The sequence below is a fragment of the Neolamprologus brichardi genome, chromosome 2 (assembly GCF_056152115.1).
Source record: "Neolamprologus brichardi isolate AB-2024 chromosome 2, ASM5615211v1, whole genome shotgun sequence".
Classification (NCBI taxonomy): domain Eukaryota; kingdom Metazoa; phylum Chordata; class Actinopteri; order Cichliformes; family Cichlidae; genus Neolamprologus; species Neolamprologus brichardi.
The window spans coordinates 33935586-33963504 of record NC_142105.1 but is presented as its reverse complement, the minus strand read 5'-3'; the positions used below and the strand labels follow the sequence as shown (position 1 = coordinate 33963504).

Sequence of the window (27919 nt, the reverse complement as noted above, 5' to 3'; positions counted from 1 at the left end):
AGTGCTTCCACGCTTTAAACGCTGCACGCTCATACTCTCTCTGCACTCGATATATGATCCATTGTTGATCTGCACACAGCTGTTGTCACCAACGTCGCTGTCATGAGACATTCTCGCAAAAAAATCACGGTTTTAGTAACGCAGTAACGCAGCGTTCCTACGGGAAAGTAGCGGTAATCTAATTACCGTTTTTGCAATAGTAATCCCTTACTTTACTCGTTACTTGAAAAAAGTAATCGGATTACAGTAACGCATTACTGCCCATCTCTGTAAACAGCAAAACTGGATGTGAGTCGTCACTTTGTCTTCCAGCATGACCTAAAACAAACGACACCCTGATGTGAATCTTGTTTAAAGTTTGTGGGGTTAACTCAAGTCTATACCAGAAGACTTTTAAATCTATAGGAGGCTGAAAGATTTGGGCTGGGATTGATCAGGAGATGTGTGCAAGAATTGTTGAAAACTACAACAAATGACTGCGGGCTGTTATCCAGCAAAAAGGATACACAATTGTTTTCTTTTTTTTTTGTGAAATAATTGTTTTTTCTGTATGCAAAGTAAAATAATGTCAAGCATCAGAAATAAAGTTAGGACGTTTAGAAAGGAGGTGCTAAGAAATTTATTGCTCTGTTTAACGGAACTTGGGAAATACTTATTTGTGTTTTCTTATGTAACAGAACTGCAGAGTTCACATTTAAATATTTATGTACTTTAGCCATGTGCATTTTTAATATGTAGCAGATGCTAGTTATCTAAAATACAGACTGTTTTTGTCTTCTAAACTGAAATGAAATGGAGTTGCTGACAAATCCTTGAAACCCTATATTTTAATGCAGAGAGCAAAGTTTGTTTGTTTTTAATTTTAACTTCTGTGCAAAGAACACTTTGTATAATGTTAAAAACCAGATGGGCTAAGGCAAACTGGAAAATGGTCCTGTGGTCATAATTAACATATTATCTTATATATAATATATCTGTCTGTCTGTATGTATGTATGTATGTTTGTCTGTCTGTATGTATGTAAACCGAACCGTGAATTTTGCGTATCGTTGCACCCCTGATATATACATATATGTATATCGACTTATCTACAAGGTGCCAGACGCTGTGACAGCACGGAAGCATTTGACACCCAAGTAATGAATAAATAATTAAAATGAGAAAACATCAGATACACAAGAAGATCATAAGCATTTGTGAAAGCATTGTGAGGATGGGACAGGTTAAAAAACATTTGAATTGAGGTGGATGAACTACTACGTCACTGACGTTCTGTTTCTGATTTGAAGTTTGTGCACTGCAGGGATATGATGAGGGCAAAGATGAAGACATTTAGTTGGCATAGTAACTTTAATTATAGTCACCTCCCTTGTAGCAATCTTGTGTTGCTGTCTGCTCCACTTCATTCAAATTGCTGTTAAAAATAAATCAGTTTCTTAACTTCAAACATCACCTACTTTTTCACTGCTAAAATAAACTAGCTTAAATGACAGTATGGGAGCATATGCTGTAAGCTTCCCAGGAGGATTTGAAAATAGAGCAGTGACCTCAGCCATACTCCATCTGCAACCTGGGATATGCTGTAGGCCTACACAGGTATGTAGCATAGGAGATAAATGCAAAGTTAGCAATGGGAATGCAAAGCAGGAACAGGTTAAATGTATGCTTTGGTGTTACTTTCACTGCATTGCTTATGGCTTGATAACTGGTTCCACTGAGTTCACAGACCTGCTGTACACAGCCAATACCTCTTTCCTCCGGCACACTGCATCGCTGTTGAAATTGGTCTAACCATCTCAGGACAATGCACTTTATCACTCCCCGTGGTTAGTCATTTAGGCTATATGGATTCCGGCTTTAGGCTAAATCTTCTCAGCACATCTCAATGGATACTGATCTTATGTGAAGTCTCCAAAAGGTGTGAAGTAAATTAATTTCATACCCGAGTAAGTCTGGAAGCTGCAATGACATTGACAAGTAGAGAGGTGCTGGATGTACTTTACAGTTAATCCAGCACAGGAAATAGTCATGTGTTTATTATATCTCTATATAGATGATATATTTTCAGATATCAGACGTGCATGACTTTAGTAATTAATGAGCTGAACACTTTTGTTTTGCACCGATTACCTGATCATCTATGGATGACCTCCGAGTGGGCCGTCCTTCTGGGCAGACCAATTACTTGCACAAATGGCATGTTTTTCATAAAGATGAAAGCCACACTTTTAATCAGCCACTGCTGATGATAGGCAATAATCTTACTGATTGCACTAAATTTTTAGTTGTAGTGATGAGCTGTGAGGACTTTGATTATAGCAAAAAAGTGGTCACAACATCATTGCATACTTTATCCGGGCTGCCGTGCAGTATGAATGACATCTACATATTTCACGCTATGAAAATTCGATTTCCAAGCCCTCGCCTTGCCTGTGTTCTTGGTTTTGTCTTAATTTTTTCAGTTTTATCTGAGCTTTTTTGTGGGATTTATGGAGTGCAACATATTAAATAAACCTATTTATTTACCTCTGCTACCATCCTGTAATAAAATATATGTAGGAGGCTGACAGCCAGACATATTCGACACACACTGGAGCTTCAAATCACTGTACAACTGCAATGCAATCTTACCCTGCTAGGTTTTGTAAAGACAGGCTCGGCCCTGTCACTGCAACTTTTTGATGAATGATGGCATCTGATTAGTCGCCAAGACATCTGAAATGACTCCATCTCTAAAGCCAGGAAACAATTCTGACAAAGCGCTGTCTGAAGCAGCCAGACATCTGGATTAAGGTGCAAAAGGATCTTTTTTTTCAGTCGGAGCAAGTGCTACAATCTGATATATAAACTTTCTAATGTTAGAGTTTTAACTTTTTCTTGGGAGATAGTTTGTGGTCATGTTTTCTTTATCCATCTTATAAATATATGAAAATATATTTCAAACTTAGAAGGAATTTTCTGAGTCAGACTTGTATATATATTTAATCTAAAAATATATAAATAGAGGTTAGCAGGGAGGAGCTGATGAGTCCATATCCATATTTTAAAACGGTAATTAAACTTAATGAGGAAGTGAATTTATCTGCTTCACAAATATGCAAATGCATAGAGAGACACAGAATCTCTTTTTCAGCACTGACCGGATGCTTGTATTTGTTTAGTATTTTGGAAGATGTGTCCATTGTTCCTTTAACTAGCTAACAGTTAATTCAAAGAATATAGCATAGATTCTTTAATACTAGATCGTCATCCCTCGGAGGTTATGACCTTATAAGCCTGTTGTAAGCTATATTTGCAACTTGTAGTGTGGTTTATGTAGAGGTGGGGGCCTGGCATAGCAGTCTTACAAAGTGGTTTAATGTTACTGTGTCTGTAAAGGAGATTATATCACTTGAAGAAGAACATAATATGTCTTGTAAAAAGGTGTTAAAGGAAAGTACAGTGTGATGGGAAGCCTTTCTTGAGCTGAATTTGAGAAATGCATTAAGTAAGTGAATTAAAAGGTAGCTTTCATCTGCTGAGAGTCAGTGTAATACTGCGTATGTTTGTGTGTGTTGTGGGATCAGTGGTGGTTTTCTCTTCTCTCAACTGATTAAGATGAATATGTCACGAGAAATAACTTTTCATTTCTTCTTCCTGTTACCTATGGCGTACATGCTGTCTGAGCCTTAAAGGCCGACTTCTGTGAGAACTACCACGTGTGATGCTGGCCTTGGTTTACCTGCGAGTCGACTGACAGCTGTTGGAATGAGAATGAGGAGTGGCGCAGACAATTAAAGGGTTGGATTCAGCCTGGCCTGACCTTCTGATCAATGCGCTCCTATTTAGAGCTGGCAGGCTAGAGGCTGGGTCTCTTTTCAGACTAATAAAGATGGCACAGAGAGCAGCTCCTAGGGTAGCCTGCCAATACTTTTAACACCCTCATTGATTCTCATTACTGTTAATGGTTTCTTTGCTAGTGAGAGTCGGATGTTGAGAGGGTGTGGGTGGACTTGGGTGTAGTTGGAGATTTGGTAAGGAGTCATCACATTATAGCAGTACTGAGAACGTGCGTTGGCTCCTTGTAATACAATGAGTTAAGTCATGATTAGCTCCTAAGCTTCGCTGGAAGTACAGGCGATTCATGGTCAAAACAACATTTTTACGATTATATTCACCTTTATTCAACACGTGTGAGCTGCTGTCCAAATGTTTACCTTCTGCTGTCACATTCATGGTCATGGTGGCGCTGTTTTCCTGTTGCAGTGTAAATGCTAAAAGGGTCATAGATTTACTCTTAAACCAGCCTACTGATGTAATTGGTCAAAACAAAATCCAAATGTGGTTTCTCTCAGCAGAACAGACACACCAGCATCCACACATTTGTTGTGTTTACGTACAAAACAGCCAAAAAACGCCCTAGTTTAATTCAGTCGACTGTAGGAGCTGCTTAGCATTTGTGGTTATACATCAACTCAGTAGTTTAGTCTGGAGATGTCATGACTGTAATGAGATGGCAAGTTGGGGACATGAGAAAGACATGTCAAAATAGTATGTGGTGCTTTTATTTTCCCACTTTCAAACTACTGGAAATACCTGCAGAGCTGCTGTATACATTGTAGTAATTCTTTGCCTATATTTTTAAACAACCTTGATTTGATCAGATTCTTATTTATCTTAAGAAATCTACAGTGCAGTGAAAAGTATTTCCCTTTTTAACTGGGGTATTGTCTGTGAAGGTTCTCAGTCATCCAGGTCATCGTAGTCAAAGGAGCTCGCAAAGAAAAGCGTCTGGACTTCTTTAAGTTGCTACAAAAGTAGCAACTTAAAGAAGTCCAGACGCTTTTCTTTGCGAGCTCCTTTGAATACTCCCACTAGGTTTATATCTGGGACTCTCCACCATTTGACCTTAGAACTGAAGAAGCTTCTCGGATGAAGGTGAAATGTCTTCAAGCAACTTAAAGAAGTCCAGACGCTTTTCTTTGCAAGCTCCTTTGATTACAATGACCTGGATGACTGAGAACCTTCACAGACCTAGTGGGAGTTTCCCCCCACAGAGGGACAAAAGGACCCCTGATGATCCTCTAATCGCCTGAGCCAAGGTGTGAAACTGGGTGTGGGTCCCAAATAGCCAGAGTTTCGGGTGAGTTCATTGTGAAACCTGGCCCCACCTTATCATGTGATTTCCTGAGGTCAGATGGCCCAGGATGTGAGTGGGCGTTAAGGCGTCTGGGAAGGGATCTCAAAACTGGATTATAGATGGCAGAGGCCTTACGTGGCCTCTGCCACGCCTTAACGCCCACTCACATCCTGGGCCATCTGACCTCAGGAATTCGCATGATAAGGTGGGACTGAAGAAGCTTCTCGGATGAGAGGTGAAACGTCTTCAAGCAACTTAAAGAAGTCCAGACGCTTTTCTTTGCAAGCTCCTTTGACAACTGGGGTATTGCTTTTACCCAACTGGGCAAAGACTTGAGAACTAGGCAACATAGGAGTTTAAAATCAATACCATAGATGAGACGGGTACTAAAAATCTCGGACAAGTTTAAATCTCAGTGACTTTGACTTAGAGGTCAAGTTCAGAGGTCGAGTTTTCTGAAAACCTCGTGAATGCAACAATTCAAGAAGGAAGTCACCTATGACGTTCACATTCATACCACAGGCGCATCTACTGAAAGTTTTTGTATTGCTAAAAATCTTGAATCTGAATCTTAGTGACCTTGAACTGAGAGTGGAGTTCAGAGGTCAAATGAAGGAAGTCACCAAGGAGTTTCAAATTTATATCACAGGTGCAGTTACTAGGTGACTGAAGGGTAGCACTGGCAGCCCCCAGTATTTTCATATGAGGATATTTTGTTAATGGATAAATTACCCAAATCTGTCGGGCCCTATGTCAAAAAGTACTTGTTTCCCTTTGTAAAATCATAAATTAACTGTAATTAATCACATGTGTTTGACGCTGGGTTCAATTTTATTAGCCACACCCAGGTTTGATTACTACCATACCTGTTGAATCAACAAATCAGTTACATAGAACCTGTCTAACAAAGTGGAATAGGCTAAAAATATAAAATGCTATGGCTAATGCCATGATCTATAGAACCTCAAGAGAAATAAAGTCAGTGACTTTAACACCCAGAACCCTGAAGCTGAAGTACCCTTGACCAAAAATAACTCAAACGTTTGCTTTACATTTATCAGTACACATGTTGATGAGCTCCAAGACTTTTGAGAAAATGTTTTGTTGGCTGACGAGCCAAAAAGTTGAACTTTTTGGAAAGTTTACATTGTGTTATATTTGGTGTGAAACTAACACAACATTTCTTAAAAAGAATGTCTTACCGAGAGTCGACATAGTGGTGGTATTGGGACTACTGGTGCTGCTTCATGACCTACAGCAACTTGCCATAATTGATGGATCCATGATTTCTGCTCTCTAACACAAAATTCTGAAGTCGAATGTTTGGCCATCAATTTGTGCCCTGATTCTCAAGTTCGCTTGGATTATGCAGCAGGACAGTGATCAGAAACACACCAGCAAGTTCACCTCTTAGTCTTAGGCTATGGTTCAGGAGAACCATCCCTGGCTACTCTACTGCTTGTGGTATCCTTGGGCGCTGTTTGATGATCTGCAGCATATAAGTGTGACAAATATGCAGAAAATAAATGAGGAAAGGACAAATACTTTTTCACAGTACTATGTTCTTTGTGAGGTTTTTTTCTCACTCCAAAGTTCAGGGATTGCAGCAACATTGTCTGCTAATCATTTAGTGTTTAGTGCTCCACTGGAGGCCTTGACACTGACAATAGCACAATGGAAAAACAATAAAAGGGGTTTTGTAAGTGCAGGTATTTTGCCACAGGGTGCAGGTAAAAATATGAAATACAAATAAACAAGCCCAAGGTGAAGGCTTAACATGCGAAGACAGTGGTTTATGTCCTCGTACTCCTTTGAGGTCTGAATGTACACCTCTGGAAAGTTAATCAAAGAAATGGCTTTCTCTTCTTTGTTGGTGCTCACCAGGTAGACAGAAAATTAGTGCAGTGCTTCAAGGTCCATGCTTCAACTTATTCTACGTGATATGTTTGCGCACATTTGATTTGCTATCGTTTTTCCTGATGGCCATACACTGCATTCTGGAAAAGTAGATGACTTCACATTGCTGTGTTTTGGCCTAGTGGCTCACTGAAATGAGCTTTTATGCAGCGTCATTACAGTGAAAGGTGCCTTAGGCTGCAGGTTAGACTCTAAAAGGGAAATGCTCTAAATCAGAATGGACTGTGTGGTTTCTGTTTTAGTTTCCTAGCTCGAAAACTGATTTAGAGCCGTGTAGTAAGATGATAATACAACTATTTTAGCAGTGTAAGGCTAATACTGTTTTTTCTATCATTTGCAGACTACAAGATGAATCAAACTGCTCCAGCATTCTAATGGCGTAAGGGGTAAAGTGGCCTGGTGCTTGAGAGAAGCTGTTCAATGGCTGCAGCATGCAGGTATTTTCTCCATGGCATGCAGAGCTCATGCCAATCAAACTGACTAAGAAAGCAATTCACCACTGGTGCACTTATGTTATAAGCCCTGTCTGGTAATATGTGAAATATATTAACATGGATTTTATAGCTATAGCTGAGGACTTAGTTTTGTTTAGTCCACAGAGCCCGCAACCTCTGACTTCCACTTCAATACTTAGCCCTAGATGCAAAGTTTTGTTCTTCTTTTTTCTATTTTGACTTCTTAATTTATCATCTTCACTTTTTTAAATGAACCAAATTATTAATGGTGTGTCAAATTTAATGTGCGGTTGATGTCTGCATACCAAAAACTCTGAAGCAGCACAGGGAGTCTAATCATTCATTATAAGTACCATTAACAAATTACATCATGCTTGCAACAATAGGAGATGCATGCGATGCACGCAGCTGTGTGTGGAGATCAGGATTCAGTGTTCCTTGATACTTGTGATAGAAAGGAAGTCTGTTTAAAACGTTGGGCAGTTGACAGATTTTGAAAATATTTCTAAAGAGGCTAAAAGAACTGTTAATGTGAACTAGCCTTGAATTTTTATCATTATGTTTCTCTTGTAGATGTTCCTGTAAATCAGTCAGTTCAAAATATTTAATTCAATACAATTTAACAGTTTAACATTTGGGGGGAAAAGCTCTTGAATTCTTCCTCTCATCTTATTTTTCTCTAACTTCTCTAATTTCTAGTGTCTAGAAATAGTGTTAAACTTTATAACTAACACCTTAAGCCAGTCTTGGATGGATTGGACAAACAGTTATGTCTCTATCTTAAATTATCATAAAATCATCCTGTTTTTATTTCAGTTTTGTTAACTTTTTTGTGGTGTAGTTTCAGCATCATGGCAACTGTAAACGGATGTTGGCCAAGCCTGCCTACACAAACACCTGTTGTGTACTTATGTATTGGCTTCCTTTATGTTTCATAGTAGATATGAAGCAGTAAATTAGTTTTTAGTAATTTAGTTGTAATGAGGTGTTGGCGGTTAAAAAGGTGTTGGCGTTATTTTGCTTGCAGGATGTATACTGCTCATTGCCGTCTCAGAGGCTCAGGTGCTGCTTGTCTCTCAGGCTATTACTCCTGGAATCTGCCTTCAGATTCAGCAGCAGATAAGAGCAGTGGTATCTCCTCTAATTGCCTGTTGCCTAAGAACTCCTAACTACTGAAGATGTGGGCTGAATGTAAAACAGTTTTCCCGAACTAGATTCTGTGCGTGCATTTGGGCACATGCAATTAGAGCCTCGCTCATTTGAATATACTGCAGTGTATTTTTTTCTCTTTTCTGGCCATGGAATAACTATCTAACCTCGATTATATTCTGCTTTCTTGTATAGTCATCAGCGCAGTTTGAAATACATCTGAGCTTTATCTCAACCATGTTGTTAGGTTGGGTGTATATATTTGGACTACATAAAATATGCAACAGGGGCTCCAGTTAAGTTGATTGTGTAACATGTGAAACTTTCTCTGGTTTCTGTTGATTGTTTTGTTGTGGTCTTCGGCTCCTTTCCATTCAGTTCCAAAAAATTTAAATCATAATAGTTTATATATCTGAAAATTGCACAAACATCGCCTGTAATGTTCAAAAAGTCTCGTCTCTGGCAATGAAATCACCAAACTCACAAGAGATTTGAAGGAAATTAAAGATCGTTGCACTACTGCGCAGTTAATGACCGTGCATCGGATGCCAATTCTCATCCAGCACACACACAATCAAACTCATTTGCAGAGGATTCAACAATGCTTGCAGCTACCTGTTTCAAGCATGACTCATTAACGTGATCTGTTACTGTCATTAATAATCATGCTGAGTGCCACTAGAGGCTAAAAGGAGGAGCGACAATTGCATTTTGTTATAGTTTGTGTTGGCTGCTTATAGGTTATTGTAATTAAATAATGTATGTTCAAAAAGTAGCGATTTATTAGTCTCCATAGCCACAGCAAAGAATACCTGACACACCACATGACACACTCAGTCGCATTGCTTCACTTTAAATTGGTGGTCAGTGATGCCTTCTGAGTCCAGAGAGACATGAGAGTTTTCAACCAAGCCAAACATTCCCATTATCTCCCACAGAGCTGCCTCTACCAGAGCTTCAGAAGAATTCATTCCCCCAAGAAAGGTCATTGGATCCTGAACTCCATTATTAGCTAGATGCTGTTTAAGCCCTCATTCTAATTTTACACATACTATATTTTCATGGGATACTCAGTAGGCAATATAGTGTCCTACTTTAATCCCCAAAGTGGAAGCAAATGGGTCAAAGCTCCTGTTTTTAACTGGGCACAGAGGAATGTCCGTCACTCCGGCCTTTGGGAAAACGTTCAAGGTGAAAGATTGTATGAGAGCAGCACTTTCTTCCTGCTGCCGCTTGGTCGTTTTGCATCATACCAGGGATCATTTTGTCACTGCAAGATATTTTTGGATTTCTGGTCATCTTGTCTCTAAAAACGCCCACTTGAGCCAGCTGTAAGATGCGGTAAGAGCTTTTTCTGTTCTTTTTCATCTGAGTCATCTCCAAAATACTGACACTGTTGTCCCAAATTTTTTTGCTGAGAGTAGTCTGCACAGTACCGGCCACATGACAGCATGCACTCAGTGCCAGCGATGCTTGCCTAGGAATGTTCGTCAGCCTCTTGCCGGTGATTACTCTAAACAGCTATTTGACATAGAGAGCATCCCAGATGCTGCTGTGTGTTTGAAATGGAGAGGATATTACCTGCTATTGAGTTACTAGTGCAGAAATGTTACAGACCAGGCCAAATTACTGGAAATTTGTGATGTAACATCCTGATGAACCATTTTCTATCAAGTGCTATTTTCCTACTGTCCTTCTGTTTTACCTTCCCTGCCTGCTCTCTGGTAGCTGCAGTTTAACATTCAAGTGTAAGCGGGTGAAAGGTACGTAGGAGGGGTAATAGTTGAGGATTACTGCTGTGTCAATCCATAAATATGTGACGCAATAACACTTCCTTTTAAATAAAAGCGACCGATAAATCCCCTATGATCTCTTCATGCTGTTATGTGGGACTTGCAACAGAAAGGTTGCTTTTCTTTTATAATGATTTCACTAACGAAGCAAAACATCCCCATTTATGTTCATTTTTAACACTAAGAACATCTGTTTTTACATGTAGCATACTGCTCACACACCTTAATGGTGGTCACAATTTGTAGCTTGACAAAAAGGCATATGTGCTGCTAGTCAAGTGACTTTGAAATGTTGTTGCAGATATTAATCTTATCTTACTAAAATATACCTAATCTCTATCTGTTTGTCCACAAATTCCTCCTCTACAATCAGGAGTTCAGCAAAAGAAAAACTTGGCACATCTCTGCACATCTGAGGCCCCTGGAGTTTTTTCAGATATCATGAGATCATCATGTTGCCTGGCAGTCATGTACCAAATGGGCTAAAATGACCCCTCTTTAACCTTTATGCACCAATAGCAACTTATAAAATACTGTCTGTGGTGAGTGGTACCCATCACCCTCTTAGCAGATAAATCTATGGTATCAATTTCAAAACACCACCTACATCACCTTGTTCTCAAATTATTGCATTTAGAAGATTTTTGTAAAAGTTGACCTCTAACTAATTTATTGCCACCCAGCACTGACACAGGCCCAGCAGACCATCTCTGTGATGGGAACCTCTAAATAAGTAAACTGAGGCGTAAGACTGCAATAGCTCTCTTAACTAGCGCTCTATGGTACAACATCTATAGTATGTTGACCATACACAATAAGCAGTTGTATCTAGGCTTTGGGGCAGCACGGTGGTTAGCACTGTTGCCTCTAGGGATGGGTATCGTTTAGGTTTTATCCGATACCGGTGCCAAACCGGTACTTTTGAAACGGTGCCGGTGCTTAAACGGTGCTTAAAGAATGGAAAACACAAACTTTGTCCAAAAACCTCTCATGTTCAGCTGTTTTTTTGTAAAAAGATAACCTGGGGCATATATGGTATATATGGGGCATATATGGTATCACTCTTGGCTGGAAGCAGCTTAAACAATGGAAAAAACACAAACTTTGTCCAAAAACCTCTCATGTTTGGCTGTTTTCCACTTTTTCTTTGGTCATTTTAGCCTTTTTGGCCAGGGTGAAGGGAGTATCTGCCATCAAACAAGAAGACAGCCGCATGTAGCTATGATGGTGTTTGCTAGTTCACCTTACATGCATTAATGTAATAACGTGGTTAGCCTACTCAACGTAAATTACACACGAACAACATTAAGCTACTCACGCAGAGAAGAACGGCTGCTGCTGCATCATCATCCTCATCATTTCTGCTACACTGGCAGGGCTAGGGGCCAGGACTCTCCTCTTCGGGTTTTTGGGGGATGTTGCTAACTCCGGGTCCGATAACAGGCACCACACCCGCAGTATATGTGCTCGGTGTGAGGTCTCGCAGCAAGCTATCAAATACGGCGCATTTCTCGGCTTTTAAAAAAACGCTATGCGTCGCCAGGTGTTTCATCAGATTTGAGGTGTTACCTCCTTTGACAGTATCACAGTATCAGCTTAAAGCACTTGTTGCAGCTGCTGAGTTTGCATCTTTTGCTGTGAAGTACAGCCAGACTTTGACCGCTTCACCTTGGGCATTTTAATCTGTAGCTCTGCTCTAAAAGAACGTACGTACCTGGACCCGCCTACTATCCTCGGAAACGTAAAATGATTGGCTAGAATCTGAAGTGTATCACAGCTCAGGAAAAAAAAGCACCGAAATGTGCGCTGCTTTTTGGTCTGGTTACTACGTTTATGTCAGAACCGGTGCCATGATGGATACCGGTACCCATCCCTAGTTAGCTCACAGGAAGAAGTTAAATTCCATCATCAGGCGAGGGTCTCTCTGTTTGGAGTTTGCATGTTCTCCCCTGGTACTCCGGCTTTCTCCCACAGTCCAAAGACATGTACTTAGTGGGGATAGGTTAATTGGAAACTCTTGGTGTGAATGTGATGGTATGTGTGGTTCCAGTACCACACATATCAGGGACATTTGAAATAAGTACAATATTAATCTTAAATACAGACACACACTATTTGTGTGATCACCAGTGATTTACCTTGTCTATTAAGATGAGGGTTTTTTTAGGTGTTTAGTTTTTCTAATTCACTAGTGAGAGAAAACTGTCCTTGGTGATGAAGAAATAAAATGCTGTGTTTTTCAGGCGTGCGGTTATGTTGTTATCTTCTTGTAACAACTTGCCATTCACAGCAGCAGGCTAATATTAGCTCTCACCTTTGGTTCATTCCATCTCCCTCTGTCTGTCTCATTGACTCTTCTGATACAAACAACACACACACACACACACACACACACACACACACACACACACACACACACACACACACCGAGTTCGCTCCACCAGGCGCAGAATTAAGCTTTCTTTCACCTCTGTACCCACAGAGAAAAGAACAGGTATTATTGCTGGAATAATCCAAATTCTTTCACATCAATATTAACAGAGTCGTTTTTATAGAATAACATTTGTTCATGGGAATGAAATCCACAGCCTCTCAGAATTGGTAAATGTGAACCTACTTGATGAAACTTTTGTGTTTGTATGCAGTTTTTCCTCCATGTAAGATCAACATGATTGCAACTCCTCCATGTTGATCTGTTTCATCACCATTAGGACCTGCTATCTGCCTTGTGCCAGCCTCAATTTTTGTTATACTGTAACCACAAATGATGAAACAGAAGTGGGCAAAGTAATACAGTCTAAAAAATAGTACAATTAGCATTTTGTTTCAGCGACCACATCATGAAACTCACTAATGTCTTTTTCTCTCACATTTTCTACAGCAGCAGTTTTGTGATGGTGGTAGCTAATTACAATATCTTGAACTCATCTCTGCCTCCAGCCTTTTGTATTTTCACAAAGAAGGCTGGGGGTTGAATTTCTAGTAGGCTGAAACGGCTGTTGAAGCACCTACACACACACTTCAGCACTCTCTGCCGCACCAACACATTAATGCACATACAGTATCTGTGATTTTCGTATTTTCTGTGTCATCAAAAGTTTTTGGAGCTGCTTTCTTGAGAGCAGTTGAAGAAGGAATACTAGGCCTGGCTGACTCGCAGTCACAATAAACTTCTGACATATTTCTCTGAATGTTTGTGACACATTAGACAAACATCAGTTACTTAGTAGTTTGGCCCAGTGTGCCCATTTTGAACCATGCGTGGTAGAGTATATAATGCACATCGTCGGCAGTGATTGTACAGCATAGTTGTTTTTTCTTTGCCACGTTTTGTGTTTCAAATCTCAGTACCTTGTCATATCCAGCCATTTTTTATGAGGAAAGACATAGTGACATGACAGTGTTGTCACTCCAGTCTGAATAAATCTACTCTGTTCTTTCTAAAATTATTTATTTGACCAAGGCCTTTGGTAAAGCTGCGTCCACACAAGGAGTGAGTCGCTCGTAACACATCGCTTTTAAACTCACGGTTGGTCACTAGCAACATTCCAGGCTCCGGTTGTCTAGGTCAGCGGTCCCCAACCTTTCTTGCACCACGGACCGGTTTATGCCCGACAATATTTTCACGGACCGGCCTTTAAGGTGTCGCGGATAAATACAACAAAATAAAACTAGTACCGGTACCGAAAAAAAGAGAATTTATTCATAACACACGTGGAAAGACCCAGGAAAACCGAGTTAACGATAAAAACGATAACAAAATAACGCTGAAAACCGATAAACACCCTGAAAACTATACATTTCACACCTGAGCCTCAACTCTCGCGGCCCGGTACCAAACGACTCACGGACCGGTACCGGTCCGAGGCCCGGGGGTTGGGGACCGCTGGTCTAGGTAACTCTCTAGTATTTGTGCCGCGCTCCATTTGCCTCGGAAGCTGGGAGGGATGCAACTCCCAAGTTGAGTGTGTTCCAATAGTGAAGACGGAAAAGTAAGGAAAAATGGCACAAGCAAATACAACACAATGCTTGTTTTTAATTTTTATTTTTTCCCACTTAAAAACACCACTCCAACATATTCTCAGAAATTCCGAATTTCAAATTTAGCTGAATGCACTATTTCTACCCTGTTATATATGGGATCACATCTGTAGGCCCTTCAGTGGGGTGCTTTCTTTATCTTGGGATCCACTCAGTGCACAACCAGTGTTCATCATCAGTTGAAGTCACAAAACGTCATTGACTTTGTATGGTCTCTGGTTGGCACGTCACTGCAAGTCGCTGCCTTTGTGAACAGCTGTTGGGCTGGGGTGGGAAAATGTTCTTTTTCCACATCAAAATACTGCAGAGCCATGCTGGTCAGTGCTTCCTTTTCTTACTGTACAGCCTTGCTTGATAATCTTATTGTCACAAAGAAGATATAAACAAGCCTAAAACAAAAACAATCTATATATTTGTCTTGATGCATTCTCAATCATCCAGGAAAATAAATCTCCAAAAGTTGATTCTGTTCATCTGGACGTAGCGTTTTCTGGGAGAAACGTTTCGTCACTCATCCAAGTGACTTCTTCAGTCTCAGCTGACTGCAGGTTTCCCCAATCTTATAAACAGGGGGGGCTAGTGGACACTCTTTCAAGGATGAGGATGTAACATCCTGGACAGGGAAGAACGCTGGTTTGAGCGTGGAGTCAAGGAGGCCGTTTACGTGAAAAGGGAAAGACCATCTCTGAATCGAGGAGGGACCTAAGGGTTCATCTTTCCCCATCTTACATGCTGTGATTGCAGCCATTCCCCAACTCTCTGTGAATGGGACTCATGGCCATTGATCAGTGGGTTTTGGTCAGTGGTTGTTGATCAATGGTCATGAGAATTTGCATAATTATGATTAAGGAACTGACCTCACAGCCCATTGTTCCCTCAGTGGGCTGGTTTCAGTCATTATGGAAACGTACTGTTTATAAGATTGAAACCTGCAGTCAGCTGAGACTGAAGAAGTCACTTGGATGAGTGATGAAACAAACAAACAAACACAAAAACAATCTATATATTTCTGTTTTCATAGTATTTATTTTTCTGCATATAAATGGAGAGAATTTGCAACACAATTTCTAACTGTATTTAGACCCCTGCAATATTAGATAGAGTATATGGACTGATTCTTACATAGTGCTCTTCTACCTGAGCACTTTATAGGTTCAGTTTCTAGATGACATACTCTACCTCCCGACCTACAGCCACCCCAACAAACATACTTGGTGCTTCTTGCATATTTGAGAAGAAAATTTGTTTTGAAAATGTTGCCTTTCTTCCCCCCTTTCTCACCGTCTCTTCTCCCCTCTGGTTTTCTTTCTCTCCCTCTCTTTCTTTCATTCTTTCTCCCTGTCCTATCCCCCAGTCATGTCTGTCCCGTTTGTAGCAACCGAAAATAAAATAAATTCATAATTATAATAAAGGTCAATCAAATGGACCAATATGGCCATGATGATCCACTTGGTAAAATAAATCCGCTTGGCATCTTTCTTGGCCTTAAGACAACAATTCTGATGCTAAAGATCCAAACGGGACACAAAAAAACAAAAAAAACCCCCAAAAAACCCATTTCATCTCTTTCAAAAAAAAAAGAAAAAAGAATGTTGCATAGACCATCCAGATTTGGGATTTACAACTTTAGAGACATTCGAGTTCCTTTCTTTCTTTTTATTTTTTAACCATTCAGGGCTTTTTGTCGACTGACAGCACAACTGAAGACGTTCACATTTCCTGCTTGTTTACTTCCACTGATAATCTACTAATAGGACTTTTCTTCTCTAATCACAATGTCACACTTGTGTCTGTCAGTCTCAGGAGGATAATGTGGCTGAGAATAAAATGTGTTGTTGCTTCAAGTGAGACGGCTAAGTTCATGACATTGAACATTTAAGTAGAGTACCAGTAGAATAAATTGTCACTGGTCTTGTATGAACTGTGATAATGGGTCTGATATGTAATTTCTGAGTGATTCAAATTCTTTACTTTTATTGGATCTGTTAAACACAGTGACACATTAATTTCACTTTGTGACATGTTCATTACTGCGTGAAACGCTCTCTGAAATGAAATATTGGTGCCACCAAATTATGTGTCCGTGCCACTAATGGGAAAATGTCAGTCGCGGGAGGAGCAAAAATAGAGCTCTTTGGAAGTTTTGCTTTCAGACGACTCGTTGCCTGATTTAATTGCAGTGTGGTTTACTGCAAAACCAAACTACTTTCAGTTTGGAGAGCAGATCTTCCATAAAGTATATTCATGCCCACACTTTAGACCACAGGCTGTTGCTTGTCCTTTGTAGTTTTTTTCCTTCTTGTTTTATGTTTCATTTATTTGTTTATTTTTTTGATAACTGACACCAGTTTTTACAGCTTGAAAAGCCAAACTCTGACATTAGTTCAGAGGCTTCATTGCAGCTTCTACTGTATGTAGGCCACATTACTGTCACCAAAAGAATGTTTGTTTTATGTCAAACTTGCATCATGTAATATTTTGGGTCTCTTAAGTGACACGTTTAATCAAATCCACTTATAAATCATTGGCAAGGCAAGTTTATTTATATAGCACAATTCAACAACAAGGTGATTCAAAGTGCTTTACAGATATATTAGAAACAAAAACAAATAAAAAGCATGATTTAAAATTGATTAAAACAAACAAACTAACTAACAAACAAACAGTATATAAAATCAAAACAGATAAAATCAGAACAATAGATAAAATCAGTAGTTAAAATATAAGTTTTAAAATTTAAGCTTAAGTGTGGATTTGGTGTTTTATTCAAATGCAGCTGAGAACAGGTGAGTCTTCAACCTGGATTTAAATAAACTGAGTGTTTCAGCTGATCTGAGGCTTTCTGGGAGTTTGTTCCAGATATAAGGAGCATAAAAGCTGAATGCAGCTTCTCCGTGTCTGGTTCTGACTCTGGGAACTGATAAAAGACCGGATCCAGATGACCTGAGGGATCTGGAAGGTTCATACTGGGTCAGGACCTTAAAATATAGTCACATCACTGATCCCACTGATGACAGGACACTCGGGTCATGTTAACACAGCAGCTCCTTTGTTTAATTCTCACATGCTGAGAGGTGTCTCTCTTGGCTGAAGAAGTATTCGCTCTTAGCTGGAAAATTTTCTGTTGCTCCCTCCAGGGAAAGCTTTATAAGGAACGAGACTGCAGCAGCAGGACACAGTGACTCTTTTTTCCTTCTTCCTTTTGTTACGATGGAATTGTCACAGAGCCTCCCGTTGGTCTCCGTCTCGATGCTTCTGGGCAGTCCTGGTGTAAATTATTTTCCTGAGTATAAATAGGCTGACAGTCTGGCAGGACCAGGTGGTCTAATCTGCCAGTTCAGAGACTTGCTCTCTGCCTAGCAAGGTTGCGTGGCAGTTGTTTGTCCCCACATTAACACAGACCATATTCCCCACAGATGGGCTAGTTGTTGTATAGGGATGCAACGGTGGCTTCAGAGATATTTGTGAAGTTTTCTATACTTAAGAGACACCTTATATTTTGTTTATTAAATAGGCATAACAACATGGCTGAAGGAGAACATAATTTGTGTTCACCTAGCTTTAATAAAATGTGCTATTTCATCGAGGTACAGCTGTAAAAGCGAAATGTGTAGGTCTGCTCTCGTGTCCTAAGACCGGGTTTTCTCTTAGTCCCTTTCTTCACAGTGCAAACTGCTCTTCATTCGTGTCAGATAAACTGAAAAGAAAGTTTGAGGCTACTGTACCTGTATCTAGTGTTTGGGAGGAAATTGTTCAAGGAAACAGTTTGAGAGGATTCAATTATATTTCCTTGCACCCAGTGCTTGCCATCTGGAAACAGTATGGCACCTGAATATTGAGCATAACAAGGTTTTCCCTTGGTGACAGTTTTGGAACAGCAGCAACAACAACAACCATTGTTACTGTGTGGTTAGTACAACCTGTCTGCCTCAGTTTCTTTTTCCTTATACAGAGATCATTAGATGAATTTCTCCAGTTTGAATCATTCTGGAGTTTTGTAGAAATTCGTTGACTTTTCTTATTATGTGAGACTTTTATGAGCTGAAATGCAATTCTAATACTAATGATCACTTATTTCCCATCTTAACTAAATTCTAATAGGTAGCCACCCCAGTCTAACTTTTGCCCCCTCGTTCTTTCTTGCCTCCGTGTGTGGCCCGTTTCCATCTCCTCTGTCAACACTTTCACCCATTTGCAGTCCCATCAGAAGTGCCAACATGTCACCAGCAGCGCTAAAGTCTAATAGCTATGGGAACATTTTCTCTGACACCTGCAGCAAACACGAAGCCTGCTGGGCTGCTGGGAGAACAGAGGGAGGTTTATCTGGGATGGCAGGCCTCGCCTCCACTGCCATGCCAATAGAGGCAGCAGCACAGAGCTTGGTGCTTCACAGCCAGATAAGGCCTCCAGACAAAGAAGCGCTGCAGCTAGACCCCACTCACTACAATAGAGAAAAGAAAACAAGATGTATGACTAATAACCCTCGACAGTTTGCTCCACTTAGATACTTTCAGCCAGGAATTAGTATTCAGTATTAAAGCTCAAGGTATTCATCACACAAAACTAAAGTTTCTCATTGTCAGTTTTAGCTAAATTAACATTGTGGATATTGCTAAGTTAGACTTCACCAAGACTTTAAGCAGAACTGGCACTCCTGCCAGGCAACGAGGCCAAAAAGGTCCACATAATAACTAGATGTGAAGTATACAATTACTGTGACACTACTGACATATACTGAAGAATCACATGCTTTTAAGATTTAGATTTAGTTTTAAAAGTTTGAAAGTTGCTTTGTTTTTACAATAAGAAATCATTAACTCTTCAATTTACTTTTGTTCAGCAACCACATCTAACAAAGAAACCCATATGGAGAAGATGTATATAAATCTTATAAAGTTTGTATCCGTCTTGTATGAAACTTGTATGAAAAGCATAGAAGAGTGAAAACAGATGTAAGATCCCTTGAAAAATTATATAATGAAACTTGTATGTTTTGGATACTTACTAAAAAAAAAAAATGAAAGTAATGAGAAAGTGGCCACTTTCATGAGTAAATCATGTAAGTTTTTACTATTTCTTTTCCATATGGGAAGAGTACACTGTTCTCTTTTGCTCTCTACTACCGTTAAGTCAAGACGATGAGTACATTGATTAAACTCTGTATTACAAAATGAATGGAAGTATGGAAGCACATCACCTATAGGTGATATGACTGGGTCATGTCTAACAGTATGCAGTGTATTCTGACACTAGCAAAGATTGCATCGTCTTATTTACAAATTTCAATTTCTATTGTCAAAATGCTGGACTGGGGACCAGAAGTTAAGTTGAACGTCTGCACAGATTCTTTTAAGTCTTTCTGACACTTGAATGACTTGAATGAGCCTCCTTAGATCATCATTTTGGGCTACGTTGCTTTCTTTCCAACTGCACCTTCACAAGTCCTCGCAGCGCTATGACTGAAACCGCTGCTCTGGACTAGGAAACCAAGTCTTTGTTTTGCTCTGTATGGGGGGCTTTTTCTTTGTGTGTTTGTTTGTTTGTTTGTTTTTTCCATCTCCGTTTGCAGCAGCCCAGAGTCTGATCTGAGGCCCTTACCTGCATGTCTGCCCTGCACTCTTTCTCTCTGCTTTCCTATTATAATATTTATTTTATTTTTATTTTATAATATTCATGTGTTTTTAAAAAGGTGGAAACAAAATGAGTGACCCTGTGGAAACCAGGAAACAACCCAATGCGCCACAAAGCTGTCAAAGAATGTTCAGTATTGTTGTTGTTTTTGTTTGTTTATCATGCAAGGTTTAATTTGGCCTTTCTGTTGTTGTATCTGATGAATGGTTTGCACGTTGTGGTGAATCTTCTGCGTTTTTATCTTGTCTTCCTTTATCGAAGATTTGAAAGCTGCTCTAGAGAGCGTTCTCCACTTCGCTGCATGCTGTGAAGGTTTCCCTTTATCACTGAAAGCTTCCTGCAGTCACCACCAGCGCCTTTCATGTATGTTTGGGCCATTTCAAGCTGCAAGCTTGCTTTTTTTGGTCACAATCTACCATACTCTTGATTTGCAAGCGTATTATTCTGGGAATTTGATTTGTTAATGCAGCCTAAATATGGCCTGCTCGACACAGAAACTGCTTCCAAATGCAAATGCTTCTCCTTGGGTAAGGAAAAAACTCTAGATCTCTAAGCTGCTGAAAAAACAAACAATGAATAAATAGTGCACACCTTTCAGTGGAACAGCTTTTGACTCCAATTACATATAAGCCCCTGAAAATATGCATCTGTGTACAAAAATGGATATAATTCCACAAAGCTTCATTTATTGTTTTTGTTGACGTCACTGAATCAAATTCATTTTCATCTTGAATCTTTCATTTTAAATCTATTGTGGTGACATACAGGCGCAAAATGATAATAGGGTTAGAAAAGACTGAAAATATTGTGTTGCATAAAGTGAATTGGCCGAAGGACGGTAACATGATTGGACAAAGGATGAGCATCCCAGCGTGCTGGATTCTTTCAGAAGGAAAGATGGAAAGGGATTCGCAAGCCTCGCCTGTCCGTTAACGACTGCAATTTAAACATTTTTCAATGTAAAATTGCTTTGAATTTAGGGATTTCATCATCCACAGCACATTTATTCAAAAATTCAGAAAATCTGGAGAAATCACGTTACACAAGAAGACAAGGCAGAAAACCAATATTGAGTGGCCGTGATCTTCAAACCCTCAGGCGGCTCTACATTTACAACAGACACTATTCTGTAGGGAAAATCACTGCACGGGCTCAGGAATGTTTTTGAAAGCCGTGCGTTGCTGTATCCACAAATGTAAGTTAAAGCACTTCTATACAAAGAGAGAACATATGCATTATGAATATAAAGTGACTCACTTTCTTTGAGCCCACATTTTTCACAGTGGATTGAGTTAAACTGGAAACCTGTCTTTAGTAATTTCATATTTGATGCAGGTGAAAAGAGAAGTTGGACTCAAAGCCAGAATCTATTATGGTGCATTAATGTCCACGGCATGGTACAGTTTCTGTAGAAATATCCAAAACTAATAGACACAGGTTTTAGAAATTTAGAAAGTAATAAAGATTTTATTTTCCCTACATATCTGTGTTTCAGTATTAAAGTGAGTTTCTTGGTCTTCGCCTGTCTAGTCCAGACGAGTCACATGTTCTTTTTGGCTTTTGATTTTTAAAGTAAGGCAATGAACTGTTGAGCGGTAAAATTCAATATCAAGCAACAATAAAAAAGAAAATACCAAATGTCCTTCAGTTTTCATGAATGATAGTGTTCGACAAATATATGTTCTCTTTTTTAATATGGTGGCAGCAAAACTTAAAGTTGGAGTAGAGGGATAATGATCATGCCATCCTTCATTAATTACATTTTTTTTCATTTTGCAGTGTTATAGTTCTTGTGAAAAGATGTAGACATGTTAATATATTGTGACGGATTAGAAATTATTTTACTGCTATTGTTAATAATCATCATCATTACCATTGCATTAATAATACAATCTGCAGTATTGATATTGTATTCAGATGTTTAAACATATTGGTATCCGATTAGCCTTTATTACAGGTGCAGTTATAACCACGTTAAACTGTTGAGTTGAATCTATAATCTAAATGCTTTTGAATGCTTGTTATAATCTGAAATGTGTACGCGCTGGCCTTCTGTCTGGTGGAAAAGGTTACAAGTTGAAACTGAGTGCAGTTCATGATGACACACAAACACACAGTAGATAGACTCATTTATAGGTGAGAGGTTAATCATGTTTGCTTGTAACTCTAAAATTGTCTCTGCAAAAAGAGGAACAGTTTGGTTTTCCAGACGGGAAGTGAAAGTCAGAATGTTGACAGGAAGCATCTGCTGTGGAGACGGAGACAATGTTATTTTAAACTGTCTTAAGTCATTGTGGTTTTGAAACCTATGTATGAACTGTATCAGAGTGACGTTTAGGGGCGTCAGTAAATTTAAGCCCTGAAAGGTATACAGTGGGGCAAAAAAGTATTTAGTCAGCCACCGATTGTGCAAGTTCCCCCACTTAAAATGATGACAGAGGTCAGTAATTTGCACCAGAGGTACACTTCAACTGTGAGAGACAGAATGTGAAAAAAAAATCCATGAATTCACATGGTAGGATTTGTAAAGAATTTATTCGTAAATCAGGGTGGAAAATAAGTATTTTGTCAATAACAAAAATACAACTCAATACTTTGTAACATAACCTTTGTTGGCAATAACAGAGGTCAAACGTTTACTATAGGTCTTTACCAGGTTTGCACACACAGTAGCTGGTATTTTGGCCCACGCGTGTCATTAAAATCATCGTTTGACTCCACCCGGCCGGATCAGTGTTGTTATTATGGAAGTTGATTACCTCCTCTACCCCTCCTCAATATTTGAACCTAACAATATATAAAAAACATGTTTAAGATGTCCTGCAAACTGTTTTTTTCACTGGTCACAAACTCTTTTCGTAATGCAAACCTTATATGACATTCTGGAAAAGGGTGATCTGTTACCAGCTATTGTTAACGTTTTAATTATATTATGCTTATTCTGCTGTCAGTGGCTTATTTTTTTAAAAGAGAGAGAAATGATTAGCTTGCTTTCGTTCCATGGAAATCTTTTGGCGTGGATCTCTATACTCTCCCCAAATCTTTGCTAAAAGCAAAAATAGAAAATAAAGCTATTTGGATCGTTCCTTTTTTTTGTTATTGTTATTTATTGTACGTGTCAGCATAAATGTTTGTGCTTGTCTGGCAAGAAATTAACTCTGTCACATTGGCCCTAGACAATAGCAGGCAGGAATTGCTGATCCTAATGTTGCACTCTGGGAACAGTAAAGTCATTTCGCTCCAGCAGACCACTTAATAGCTTTGGCTGATGCAGAGTTTGGAAATCCATCAGTCAGTTGGGCCAGAAGGAGATGAGCAGTCTTCTGAGTGTCAATATGCTCAGTGTTTGAGCAAACAGGTAGCAGGGAAATTTAGCTGCCCTCATTATGAGCTTGAATCATGTGGCGGCGTCATATGTTTTATTATTATTATAATTACACAATGACAGCCAAGACGGCCTTGATCTGGCATCATGCTGGGAATAAGGAACAAGAGCATCAGGAGAGACAATAGAGTATTTTCTGTTTAGTCTACCATGGTAGAAAACAATCAGGGCAACAGCATAACTGTGGGTGATGAGCTGAGCGATTGTGTTTGCTGTTATTCTTTCACAAGTGAATTTAAGACTTCAGCCTGGTGGTAGAAACAGACGTTGCATATTAAAACAGGCCAAAGAAAGAGACGAACCAGTGGAGACACATAGTCACTGAGTATAATCGAGCAGCAGAAGGTAAGCCTAGTGTTTATCTGTTTTCATTTAGTGTTGCAGGTTTGATTGCATCGATGTTGCATGTTATTGCCTGGACTCTTTAGAAGATAGAGGATTGCAAGCTTGATTTTACCTTTCAAGCAGGTTTGAAAATATTTGATTCCATCAGAGATCAGAAAAGCCTGTAAGCAGGAGTTCTGCTGTGCATGTGAAAAACACTATAGGGAGCTGCGTTAAATCTGATAAGCTTCCTCAAGTCATGTCACTTGAGGCAGTGTCGGTTATGTCTACAGGCTGAAAATAAGAGAGAGAAAAAAAGAAACTCTGGGTGTGGAGTAAAAAAGAAATGTGCTTACCAGACCTCCATAGCCCGTTTCATATCTCTGCGTGAGGCTCGCTGTTGGAGGCTACATTAACTACTTTTATAACAACCCAAATCCCTGAATGAATTGTCCAAGGTCAGCTTGGTTTCATGGTAATACACCAGATTTGAACTTGGAAAAAATAATGGGTGAACCAATGTGTCTGAATTTTGAGTCTTCATATGTCCAGAGTGCCAGACTGCATGAATGGTTACATGATGAGCTGGATCAACACTCGTTTTGTTTAATGGCACTGGAGTTCAGTTGGTGGATTTCAGTGTAGAAAGAAAGACATAAAACTATCAAACATATATGCAATGAAATAAAAAAAGCCAGAATTTGCACTGCAAGTTAGGAGAAGCAGTGTTTTTACCTTTCTAGGTTATATAAATAAATCTGTGGGAAGCTGCAGTATGTTGGCCCTGAATATAATTGTCAGCAAAATATGTTATCATCAAATAAGAGTATATTATGCATTAAGTTTAAATGAATGCAGAGAAAAATCTCCTATAAGGCTCTGACTGAAAGCAGAATTACTGTAGTTGGCGCCGAGATCACTATTATTGAAAGTTCTTACTCACTGATGGTTGGTAATCTTGAATCTTAATATAACACAAACTCCTTGTCTGACTGTTGCTTGTTTCCCTGACCACAAACGCCCCAAAGACTTGGCATGCAGCTAAATCTTAGGCCCCTAAAGGTTCTTATCTATATCAGATATAGTAACCACCTGGGAATGAGCTAATGGACCTAAACAACTATATGAAAGCATCCTGTAACTGTTTACAACAGTAAAATCTTATTAATATCCACAGTCGTTGCCTACCAGCCACTCAACAGTGGGCTAAAATGACCCACTTTTACTTTACATATAAACATTACCATTGTGATTAACTGTGTCAACTTACATTTTTGCAATAACCACAAACAGCCTAAATAATACTGTAGCATGAAAATGTACTACTAAATATAATTAATGACAAAAAAGAAAAAACAATCTGAGTTAAACGAGGACACCCTGGTCGAGGCTTTTAATGTGGAGAAAAGGCACAAAACCACAGAATAGCATGTAATTATAAGTATACTATGTATAAAGTTATTCTTATGCTTTGTATAGTCTGATTCTAGCTGATGGTTCAGGTTATTTCTAACATGTAATCCCTCTTTTGCTTTTAACATAAAGTGTTTTCAATGCACAAAGCCAGAGCTTGCTCATACATTATTGGTTAATATTATCTGGACTACAAGCAGACTAGAGATGTTTCTCCTTGCCTACAGATTCTGCTCGAGTTCGCAGCCATCTTTTTATAGATTATATTAAAAATTGTCAGAGTTGAGCATCGGCGATTTGTTTGATTAATTGGCAGAGACGGCTGGGATGACTTGTCGGTCTTTACTTCTTAAGGTGTGGATTATATTTGCATGTTATAACTGCTGTTTCTCATTTTAAGGGTTAATTTAAAAAAAGTAAATGATTCATTTTAAATAAATTGAAATGTAAATACTTAATTATTGTAACCCATCGTCCCAGTGGCAGCTCTCTTCATCTCTTCACTTAATGTGCCAGTATGCTGCTCAGTTTCCTTTAGTTCTAAGCAGCTCATACCTCTTATCAGAGACAGCTTTGGGGTTGAGACAAAGTAATTAGCTGTTGGAAAAGCGCCTGCATTTTGGAGCAGAACAGACCCAGCTTTTTAGCCAAAGGCTGTGGTCTGGTTAGAGAACACAGTGGACTAGCTGAGTGAGGATGCCTCTCAGAAGTAATATTAGGGGAACTGATAGTATTGTTTTAATGCTACAAGTGGGAACCAAATTTGGATCTTTGCTAATTGCAGTATAAACAAAGATGAATGTTTTTCATCTCTATATTCTTTATTTTAATTCAGACTGTGAAGAAAGGGAGCAGGTGTAAACCCAGTCAAAGTGCTGGCTCTGGCATGCAGGCGTTGGTTAAAGTTACACAGTGCACACGGAGCTTCCACTGCATGAAAAGTAATTCAGGAGGTGGATTATTATGTCTGTCTTTCGTCTTATAACACTTTAATGTCAATTAATATATCAGAGCTAACAGAATGTAATATCGAACAGCTTCCTCCTCGGGGTAATACGTCTGTTTTTGTCGCCTAAAACCATTTCAGTCGTTGGCATTCCCGCCGAAAAGAATTTCCAGTTTATCGGATGAGTTTGTCAAACGTTTTCTAGTTTTAAAGTCTTTTAGATAACCAATTTTCTGTTGTAGGAAGAGATTTCTGTTGACAATTTCATTCTCAGCAGATGCTGTTAACCATTCACAAGCTTTGTTCCTAATGATGAGGTTATTATATAATGGCTGTGAGGCCTATAACAGAGGCATTCAGATGATGAGTTATAGACATGAGGATACATCCCTGGTGTTGCTGTTTTTGCCTGTCTCACCCTTTCCCCTGGTTACACATGCTTTAACTTGCCTTCTGCCTTTCTTTCTTGATTTAAGTGCTTGTGACAAGGAGAGCTGAGCACCATCTAGCCTTTTAAATGCAAGTCTGCTTTTTTTTTGTCTGGTATTTACTTGGAGCTGGTTGAATCAAAACCTCTGCTCTTTTCCACCAGTATCCTGCTACATAGGTTTTTCAGTTAGAGGTACAATATGGAAAAATCACCTCTAGATTACCCTTTTCCCCCCCTTTCCCTATTAAAGTGCATGGGCGCTGTTCAGGGCTGGACTGGGACAAAAAATCGGCCCGGGCATTTTGACTGGAGACCGGCCCCCCAGGTATTATAGGAAAAATCATAAAGCCTTTGAATGAAAACAAACGCTGTTGTCACAGTGATGTACAGTCTTGTTGGTATTTGTATGATTTCTATACATTTTACAGCAGATAAAAATGTTTGTTGTAAGATTCAGATAGTTATTTAATAAAAGTGAGACATTTTAAATGAGAATAAGAAAGAAAAGTATTTCTTTGTGCCCCCCTCTCCCTGTTAATGCCCTACCTGCCCCCCTGGCAACACTTTGCTAGACCCGCCCCTGCACAGTTACCAGCTGTCAGCTACCTAAAAAAGGATCCTGGTGTTATTTGTCTCTCAGAAACAGTTCATAACTTCAACTCATCCATGTCACCTAAAAGGTAAACCTGTTTCTCCATCACCTGTTCAGCTCTGATGATTCAGTAAGGACATCTCCTGGTTTCATCTTCATGTTTCCCTCTCACCACATATCCAAACCCACATCATGACCAGCAGCTTTACAGCTGTGGCTCCAGCAAACATCAGCTGATACTAGAAATTAATATTAAATACATTCTAACAACAGCTGATCAAGCTTAAACGTGTTGCTGCTGTTTAGCGCGACATCGGCTGGTTTCCTCTTTCTGGCGCAAAGTGGGCGATAAACAATAAGAGAGAAAAGCTGATCAGCTGATCATTGATCAGTTTCATGATTGAATGAGAGAAGAAGAAGCAGCTGCAGCGTAAAGACAGAATAACTCCAGCTTTGTGTCTTTTCCATTGTAGCTGAAGTCCGGGACAAACTGTTGCTTTTCACCTCAATACGAAACGCGTAATATTTTCTCTGAATACCAGACGATTCCATTTTTTAGGGGGCGGTTGGCAACTCTACTAACTAACCTTATGAATAAATAAAGTTCACTATCAGTAACATCATAGCAACCGAACAGCTGTATAGAAACTCCGTCATGCTAGCACGCAGTACGAGTTATTGTAACTGACGGTAAAAAGTCAGCATAATGAAAATAAACTCCACC

At 39.4% G+C, this 27919-nt stretch overlaps 1 protein-coding gene across 4 annotated transcripts in view; it reads left to right on the top strand.

The window, feature by feature from the left end:
• Positions 1 to 27919, top strand: part of enox2 (ecto-NOX disulfide-thiol exchanger 2) — a 199959-nt gene that overhangs the window by 9128 nt on the left and 162912 nt on the right. For 3 of the 4 annotated variants that reach the window (XM_087851780.1, XM_087851784.1, XM_087851781.1), the window contains exon 2: positions 7377 to 7473. The gene's annotated coding sequence lies outside the window, so the exon portion shown is untranslated. Of the gene's footprint in view, positions 1 to 7376; positions 7474 to 27919 lie in introns of those variants that run through there. The other variant, XM_087851785.1, reaches the window with a different exon arrangement.